Genomic DNA, 10,864 nt, shown 5'->3' with positions numbered 1-10,864 from the left:
TGTACTATTTTACTATAGAGAAAAAGTAATACACGGCCAGTATAGAAGAATAGCTTTAAATACTTATTAACGCCAAACCATTAGGTACATTTCACTAAATAAATATACAGAATGCTATCAGCTAAAAGACATTTACTTTATAGATATTAGGGTTCCATTTTGAAGATGAATCCGATATTTGGGTGTCAGCCATTTTTAGATGTCTAGCTTTCTTAGGAAGTATTTTTCGATGGGTGTTCTAGTTCCGAAATTCCAGAATTTGTAGTTTTCTTTTGTAAAGTTCATTAATGAATATGCTGTATATAAACAGAAACAAAACAGATACAATTAACAGATCTAATCAAAAGGTAAATAAAGGAAGAATAGAAATTGACTCCCCCTAGTAAATATACCCCCCTAGTAAGGTAACTCCCATAGAAAGTTTTGGGAGAGAGTTTCTAGCGCAAAATACATACGGGCCGAAACTAATTTCATTTGGCGGCAAATTCAAAACCTAGGTTCTGAATTTAAGGCGGCAAATTCAAAAAATATGCTCTTAATTTTAGGCGCCAAAATTCAAAAAGTATGCTTTTAATGAAAAGTAAATATAGTCATAAAATAAGGAACAAAAACTTATTCTATGCCAAAAAATATATTCTCTCTGTTCAAAAATATAGTATACACTTACACATTTTTATATATAAATGTATAACATAATATCTGATACAGAGAGAGTATATATTATGGTACAGGACAGTTTTTATTTAATATTTTATGATTATATCTGTTTTCCATTACATTAACAAACCAAAGTCCCAAAAACAACAAAATAAAACACAGACATCCTGACACTTGTTTATTTGTATAATTTTCTTTCATAAAGTATTGGCAACAATTATCCTCATCCTCCTCATTTCTTGAGCCCTTGTTAAGGTGTGGGTGGAGACACTCTAAATATTGTTAGCTTGTTGTCTCCATTGGCTGCAATTCTGTACCAGATGGACAACTTTTAGGAATGCAATGATAAGAGTTAAGAGTTTTAATGATTTTAAAATATATATAGTACATAAATATTACACTAATGTTGGTTAAGATTTAAAGGTAATTTAAGAACAAAAACAAAATATTATACAAAATAGTATCGAGTTTGTATTTACTAACAAAAGGTATAATTAGGTGCTGTTCTTACCTGGTGCTTGTAAAAATAAACTCCTAATCCTCAGAATGTTTAATAGCCATTTGTCTAACTTTAACTTTCACCCATCAACAAAAAATATTCTTTTGATTGGGAATACTATACCATTTTGGTAATGCTCCCTTCTTCTCTTTTAGCAGTGTTTATTAGATATATAAAAATTGATGTATACTGTTTTTATCGCTTTTTTCTAAAATTTGGGATATGATGTTTTTATAACGCCATTTGCAACTTGCAAAGGCGTGGATTACAATGTTGCCACTAACACATTTTTTTGGTGGATACTCGTAATTCTTTAAAAATAAGTTGTAAATTTAAGTGGTGATTTTAGTAGAATTTGCTACATTTTTTTTTTGAAAAACGTATAGTATAATCATTTTTTGGGTAAATTTGCAAAACTAGTGAAACCATGGCAACAGCACTTACATCAACGTCGTAAGTCTTTTGCTTTGTCATACCCCCACCTAACGTGACTAGTAGCGCCGCCGCCATTACGAACGGATGGGCCCATGCAAATCACTTTCCCCACCCGTCCTATTCCACTTACGCTACTATTGGGTATATATTGTGATTTAACTGATCAATCCTCGTAGATAACAACGAACGTGCAATAAACTCCCCCATTAAAACTTGAATAGGTACCCATTTTCCACAGCCACGTGCTGTGTACATTGTAAGAATAATTTGCAGCCAATAGTCGAGATCCTGAAGTCTCTACATCACGACATGTCGTTAAAAGATCATTGATGCTGAAACATATTTTTATCCACGAAAACACGAGTGGTTGCAATTGTTTATGTATAATGAAAGAACGTGACCATTCCAATGAGTATGTGTACCGGAAGGTATTTTATTTAGACTAAGAGTAAACAATCGCCGTTGTTGTCAATTAGGATAGGAAAGGTAACTAATGACAACTTGCTTGGATGGATAAAGGGGCCGATTTGTAATATATAGGTATTAGGAGAGTTTTAGGTATGCCAAATCGCTCTCGCTCCACTCTCGAAATGGGTATTAGTGTTAGAAAAATGTTGTTTACATTTACATCACATTAATTTATTTTTAAATCATATTTTGATCTTAAAGATCGAGATCGTATTCACAAGATTTAGTAGAAAATCTTTAGTTATAGTTAGGAAATATTTTCAAATAAAATACATTTTTGCTTCTTAAAATGGAAGAAAAACATAGTTTATGACTTATAATCAAACTTATTTCTTTTTCTTCTTACAGCTTATTTTTTAAATCATAATGAACTTCAAAAAAATACAGTTCTTATCTCTCAGTTAAAACAGGTTCCAGCAACTTGATTGTCGATAACATAAACAATTAATATTGCTCATGAGAAGGAAATACGAATTCGATTAGACAGTGTCAGATTCACCTTTCAGCGAATGAGTAAACTTCCTCGAAATACGACTCCAGTTGTAGCGAGTAGCTCTGTTATACACCAGACTTAGCAAAACACAATTTTATTTTAATTAAAGATATATTAAAATAAATAGATAACAAAATTAAATTAACTTCTATGCAATATGTACAATAAAAATAAAATACCAATCCTGGCGAATTAATCGACGACGCTATAATAGTGTTGATAATAACGATGTATTGGTCAAAACCCAAACATAAAGGCGAAAGAATAATCACTACTTATTCTGAGTTAGAGGTGGCTGATCGATCAATAATCGTAGTGAATAAAATTTATAATAAATTTACTGACATATATTACATTATAGAAATTAATTACCTCTGTTAAAAAATATTCTTCTCTAGTATCTAATCATTATTATTTTTAATGACTTTATTTTTCTACTTTTTATTCGATTTTAATCTTTTATATATATATATAATATATATATATATATATAGTATAATATATTATATATATTATATATAATATATATATATATTGTTGTACTTTTGAATGTCCATAAGCAATAAAAAACCGATATACAAATTTTATTACTTAAATAAAAATTAAAATTATTGATTATTTCATAAAGACACGGGCATATGAATTTTCAAACATCCTGTATAAGACAAAATATGTATTTTAAGTTGTTTTGAAGAATTGTTAATTAGGCCTCAGAGACAAGACTTTCAAATATTATCGATAAGAATATTTAAATAAGTCGGTGATTGTGGAATGGTTTTACCCGGAATAAAAGTGTAGATAGAAAGTGTTGAACAATAGACCGGGATTTGCGGTGGTTTTCTCCCCGAAAGATTATATCGGTAAAAGTTTAATTAACAAAAGACATTGAATTGAGAAACAGGTATCGTTTGTAGCTATTAGTAAGAAATATTTGTAAAGCAGATAGATTTAGTTAGAATAATTAAAGAAGTTTGTTTCTGGAATTACCCGAATGACGTTTTATAGAGAGAGTTGGTGTGGTAAAGATTATACATCACAAGAGGTGGATGATTTTTATTGGTCAAATTTTGAATGCAAGGAGGTTGATTTTGGCTATGAGATAGGAGAGAGAAAAAAAGGTAGGTAGTCAGTTTTCGTCGTCCAAGAAGGAAGGAGCTTTGTGATTTGTGTTTGTTTGAAGTCCCGAAGACGTTATTTACCGGGTGTGTTTATTTGCGGTGTAAAAGCTGACCAGTGTGAGGAACGGGGTACAGAGAGATAGAAAACCAAAAGGGCCTAAGAATATTAATAGCAGACGAAGCCGGAAACATTTGGAGATACAAGGGACAGATAGGAGAAAGGTGTACGTCATCTGGACCACAATAGGAGCAGAAGCAGAGAAAGGATTTTTTTTGTTGTGGCGTGGCCATAGAATTGCAACGGCAGAGAAGGAAAGGTCAGTCAAATTTCATTAGAGCCGGAGTGTGATTTTCATTTATTAATTAAATAAATTGAATAAATAATAGAGACAGTTAATTTTGCGATCACTTAAAAAAAGGAATTATAAAAAGAGCTTAGTTATAACACATATTAAAAATCAATGTAAAATAACATTTGGGTCCATGATAGAAAACAACTTCTCAATATTTAAAGTTAGTATATTGCAAATATTACAGGATTGATTGTTGTATAAAATTTCATTAAAATAAAGGACATCTCACATATAGTTCAGTTGAAATTCTATGTATTTTATTCAGGTCATATTACCTATCCGATTAGGACGCCAATTGGAAAATATTTTGAATCCACGATCAAAGGTAAATCGTACAATTTAAATAGCCTGAGATTGTAATTAATTAATGCTGATTTATTGTGATTAATTGGAGATTAGTTCATTTAATAAATATAGACAGGTTTTTTCCTAAGTAAGCAATATAATACAATTTAAATAGCATAACAAAATGGCGCCCAACGTGGGGCTTTGAAAAATATTTCTAGTTGGCAAATTTGAAAGGATAGGAGTAGACGAGCAGATATTTGAAAGTTTATATGCCGGGGATAAAGTGAAAATATTATGTAAAAATTGAGGACATAAAGATTATATATTTTTTTTTAAGATACAATTTACCATAATTGATTTATTCGTGATATTGACAATTTTATAGGTTACCATAATTGATTTATTTGTGTGATATTTAAATTTGATAATTTTACCATACTTGAATGATTTGATTGATTTTGACATTTGATATTTTACCATTTGATTTATTTGTGGGATATTGAAATTTGATACTCGTACTCAAGAGTTATTACATTTGAACAGGAAAAGTCCCGTTTGTTGCAACAGACCAGTAGAATTTTATATTTGGCGGGGAAATTATTGCACAAATTTCAAAGTTTTATATTTGGCGGGGATAAATAATCTAACGAACATGTCGGCCACAAGGAGTCAAAGCAAAACGCAAGAAAGGAAAGAGGATAAGATAGAAGAGGAAACAATTATTGATGAAGGATCGGATAATGAAGGAAATGCTACAATAATGGAGGAAAGAAAAGAAACAGGGATGTTAGAAAAATTATTAGCTATGATGCAAATACAGACACAACAAATACAAGAATCGTCACAAAAAATGGATAAAAATCAACTGGAAACAAAACACATAATGGATGAATCACAACAAAGAACGGAACAAAATTGGACAATTTGGAAGAAAACCAAAGAAAAATGGAACAAAAAATGGAACACGCGTATGGACAAATATGAAAACGAAATAAAAGTCTGTTTAGAAAGAAGTAGGGAAGAAACAGAGAGGAAAATAGAATTGCAGAGAGAAGAAAATCGAAACTAAAATGAAAGATATTCAGAGTATGCAAAAAAGGGAATTAGAACAGATAGAAATAAAATTTGAAATGCGCTACAAGAAGACCGGAAAGAACGGAAAGGAGATTTAAACAAATTGCAGAGATGGAGATAAGAGGAGTAGAAAGAAAGGAAGTCATCGTACATAGCACAGAAGACGTAAAAGTACGATTTGGCCGGGATATAAGGAAAATACACCCAGTGCCTTTTATAAATAACCTAAAGGAAAAAGTCAAATACATAGGACCGTTTGCAACAGCAAAGGAAAACCATCAGAAACCATCTCACAGAAGAGGCAAATCTTTGGTTTGTCAGCAAGGAAGAAGAATTGGACAATGGCAAGATTTTGAGAGAAGATTCTTAAATTATTTCTGGGGAAAAATCCAGCAACTACAAGTAAATAAAGAGTTACAAAATGGAAAATACCATGAGAGGATGGGCGTATCAGAAAAGATGTACGCATTACAACTCTATAATAATGCAAAACATTTGCAATATAATTATTCATCAGAACAATTGGTAGAGTTGATATCGCGACATTTTGAAGATACCTTGGAAGACCACATAAATCTCCAAAATGTACAAGGGACATTGACAGCTTATGTCAATTTTTGCATATGAGAGAATCACGTAGGCATGAAAGAAGAGAAAGAAGACCGCAAGAAAATTATAGACAAAGAGAAAACCAAGAATATAGAGATAGAGGTCAAAATTTTAGAAGAGATTATACAAGACGAGAATTCATACCTAGACGGGGATATGAAAATAGACCGAACGGAAGAGAGAATTATGAACCCAGAACCCAGAGATGGAATGAAAACAGGGATCGGGAAAATCAGAGTAGAAATAACCGCCCATACCAAGGAAACAGATACAATAACCCACGGAATGAACAGGAATCTCGCGGTAATCGATACGGGAATGATTAGACCAAAAGAGAACAGAAGAGAAATAAATAATATGCAAAGAGAAGAAAATGAATATGAGAGAGAAGATGACGGGAGAGAAAACACAGAAAGAACAACAGGCGTGTTTTCAAGAAGGCGCTCACTAAAAACGAAGAAACAAACAGGAATTTTTTGTCACCCCAAGGAATTTATTAAACTGGCAGGAAACAATGAAAAGAGAAATGGAGTTAATTTAAATTTGTGGATGGATTTATAAATGAGAAACCAATTAAAATTATGATAGACACAGGCTCTGAAATAACACTGGTCAACAGAAAATTAATCGAAGAAGTAAATTTAACAAGTCTAATTATAAAATACCTAGGGTGAATTTAGTGGGCGCAAATAAACGGACATTGGCAACAATAAATGAAGGTATACGAGTAATGGTACGATTGAAAAAAAATATGTATGCACTTCAATGTGTAATAATGCCGAATATGTCACATGACATGATTGTAGGCGTTGACGAATTAACGGAAAAACATGTAGTGATCGACTTCAAAACCAATACGATGAAAATAACCAAGGAAAAAGAAGAAGAACAGGATAAGGAACAAGAGAAACAAATTACGGACGAATCAGAGAAAGAACAAACGGTGGAAATGAACCTGGCGACGAAGAAAGGAAAAGGAAGAAAGAGGGGAAAAGGTCTGAAAAAGATCAAAGAAAAAAAAACCTGGGATTCCTCAAAAGATGAGACGAGCTCAGGAGAAGAAGATGGAAAAATTTTGACAAGAAATAAAAGCAAAACTTGGGATTCCTCAAAAGAAGAGACGAGCCCAACAAAAAAAAACACAAAGGAAAATGAAGAGGACACAATGGAGACAGTGGTGTTTGAAGAAGACACGGAGTACACGGTGAATATGTGCGAAAAATTTGATGGGAGAGACAAAAAATTGATATGTGGAGAAGGCAAAGAAAATGATTTGCGTATAATTTTAAGAGACTATGAAACGCTGATAAATGAGGAAAACCGAGTGGCCACAAAATACGAGCACTCATTTGAGGTGAAAAACTTGAGAAATTTTCGATCGAAGACTTATCCAATTCCTTATAAGTATCGGCAAGAAGTAAAGCAAGAAATCAAAAAAATGTTGGAAGATCAAATCATTGAGAGATGTGACTCACCCTATATTAACCCAATTGTGATAGTGAAGAAGAGCAGTGGAGAGTTAAGACTCTGTTTAGATGCCCGAAATATCAACCAACACACAGTATCACAATATGAATCACCGTTAAATATCGAGGCCATTTTTGGAAGGATCACGGGATCACATATTTTCTCAAAAATTGATCTAAAGCATAGTTTTTGGTTAATACCTTTGGCTGAAAAGTGTAGAAACTACACTGCCTTTTCAATTGATGGTATAGTATACCGATTTAAGGTAGTTCCGTTTGGATTACAAAGCGCCTGTGCAGCACTTGTACGAGCTTTGCATACCATTTTGAATCACCATGAAGAGTTCATCGTCCATTACATCGACGATTTATTAATTTTTTCACAAGATATGCAGAGTCATGTGGAACATATCAAAATAATTTTGAAAGAATTGGACACAGCGGGATTAAAACTAAACATTGAAAAATGTCAATTTTTTCAAAAGGAAGTGATTTATTTGGGTTTCAAACTTGACACCGAAACTGTAAGTCTAGCCGAGGACAGAGTAAAGCTCATCGACGAATACCCAAGACCAACAAATCTAAAAACATTGCGAGGGTTTCTCGGTACGATAAATTATTTCAAGAAATTAATTCCCGATTTAAGCCAAAAAGAAATTCCTTTAATAAAATTGTTAAAGAAAGGGACAAAATGGAATTGGAAAGAAGAACAGGAGGAAGCGTTCAAAATATTGAAACAAGAATTTGCTAAAGGAACAAAAATATATCACCCTATTTACAATTTGCCGTTTATACTCCGTACGGATGCGTCGATACAGAAATTTGCAGGAGTGTTGTCGCAAATACAAAACGGCCAAGAGGTTCCGATATGTTTTATATCTCGAGTGACTAAAACACATGAGAGAAAATACAGTGTCACCGAGTTGGAATTCGCCAGTGTACTATTTTGCGTAAACAAATTAAGGTTTTACTTATTGGGAGCTAAATTCACCATCGAAACGGATCATGCAGCATTGATACACATCATGAAGAATCGATTGGTAAATAACAGAATACACAGAGGCATTCTGCTCTTACAAGAGTATGATTTCCAATTTCGATACATCAAAGGGAAAGACAACATAATAGCTGACGCTTTAACACGGGACGAAGATACAGGAAAAAAGGAGACAATTACATTACATGTGGGATTGAATATACTGACACAAGACGAAGGGATATTTTCGTTAAATGAGATAAGGACCGACCATGAAGGCCTAGAAGAAAGAGAAAAGAGAAGAGCAGAGCTAGAAAACGAGATATTTTTTAAGAGAATAGACGGAAAGGAATTATATTTAGTGACACCGACATTGGCAGAAAGAATCATCAAGAAACTACACGAGGAAAATGGACATATTGGCAGTAGAAAGGTATGGCTTGTATTTAGGGAAAACTACATCAGTCGACAAGATTACCGCATTGCAAAAGAGATCACACAGAAATGCGAAGTATGCCAGAAATACAAGAGCAGGAATTTTAAAAACGAAAATATTGCAAAGAGCATTGTATCCCGGAACAACCTGGACATTATAGCCATCGACATGTTAAGCGATCTAATTGTGACCACGCAAAGGAACAAGCATATTCTGGTGATGGTGGATGTGTTCTCAAAATACGTAAAATTATATAGTTGCCGCACCACAAAAGGGGAAGAAATATTGAGAAAAATAGACAATTTCATCGCTACGGTAGGAACCCCAAGAAAAATTTTACTAGACAATGCAACGTACTTCCGAAATGATCGTTTCAAGGGACAGCTTAGAGAACGGGGAATCGAGACGAACTTTGTAAGCATCAGGCATCCCCAAAGTAATCCTTCTGAGCGATTTATACAAGAGGTAACGAAATTTCTTCGTATTGCAACGGATGGTCAACATCGGCGATGGGACAGAAAATTGGGAGAAATAGAGATGTACCTAAATTCCATGCCAAGTACAGTAACGAAAGAAACACCAGAATACATCATGAAAGGCGTCATGCCGATAAGACCGTGGGAAGATCCAGAACAAAGAGAGTATCGACAGGTTATAGAAACCGTTCAGAGGAGATTAAGAAGAAGCAATGAGAAATACATCCAGAGACAGGGTCATAATAGGAAACGAAGACCAGTAACTTTCCAAAAGGGTGACAAAGTAATGGTAAGAGCATTAAGAGTGTCAAATCTTCAGACCGGTATTTGCGCAAAATTGATGCCTGTTTTCGAAGGGCCATACATAGTAAACAACGAAGATGGAGTAAACAGCTATGAGTTGAAACATATGGATTCTGAAAAGATCAGAGGTATTTATAATATCCATGATGTATATAAATATCACGAATGAAGATTTAAATTTGTATAAAGTAGATAGTAGGATAGGATAATACGTAGCATAAGTACAGATAGCATACAGGAAGTGCGTTTATTTTGCCTCGAGAAAATTTAGTTGCATAAATTGATAAATTTTATCGATTACAAAGGCGGGGATTTGTTGTACTTTTGAATGTCCATAAGCAATAAAAAACCGATATACAAATTTTATTACTTAAATAAAAATTAAAATTATTGATATTTCATAAAGACACGGGCATATGAATTTTCAAACATCCTGTATAAGACAAAATATGTATTTTAAGTTGTTCGAAGAATTGTTAATTAGGCCTCAGAGACAAGACTTTCAAATATTATCGATAAGAAATTTAAATAAGTCGGTGATTGTGGAATGGTTTTACCCGGAATAAAAGTGTAGATAGAAAGTGTTGAACAATAGACCGGGATTTGCGGTGGTTTTCTCCCCGAAAGATTATATCGGTAAAAGTTTATTAACAAAAGACATTGAATTGAGAAACAGGTATCGTTTGTAGCTATTAGTAAGAAATATTTGTAAAGCAGATAGATTTAGTTAGAATAATTAAAGAAGTTTGTTTTCTGGAATTACCCGAATGACGTTTTATAGAGAGAGTTGGGTGGTAAAGATATACATCACAAGAGGTGGATGATTTTTATTGGTCAAATTTTGAATGCAAGGAGGTTGATTTTGGCTATGAGATAGGAGAGAGAAAAAAAGGTAGGTAGTCAGTTTTCGTCGTCCAAGAAGGAAGGAGCTTTGTGATTTGTGTTTGTTTGAAGTCCCGAAGACGTAATTTACCGGGTGTGTTTATTTGCGGTGTAAAAGCTGACCAGTGTGAGGAACGGGGTACAGAGAGATAGAAAACCAAAGGGCCTAAGAATATTAATAGCAGACGAAGCCGGAAACATTTGGAGATACAAGGACAGATAGGAGAAAGGTGTACGTCATCTGGACCACAATAGGAGCAGAAGCAGAGAAAGGATTTTTTTTGTTGTGGCGTGGCCATAGAATTGCAACGGCAGAGAAGGAAAGGTCAGT

The sequence above is a fragment of the Diabrotica undecimpunctata genome, unplaced genomic scaffold, assembly GCF_040954645.1.
Source record: "Diabrotica undecimpunctata isolate CICGRU unplaced genomic scaffold, icDiaUnde3 ctg00001255.1, whole genome shotgun sequence".
In the NCBI taxonomy this organism is placed as follows: domain Eukaryota; kingdom Metazoa; phylum Arthropoda; class Insecta; order Coleoptera; family Chrysomelidae; genus Diabrotica; species Diabrotica undecimpunctata.
Note: the sequence above shows the minus strand (reverse complement) of the source record.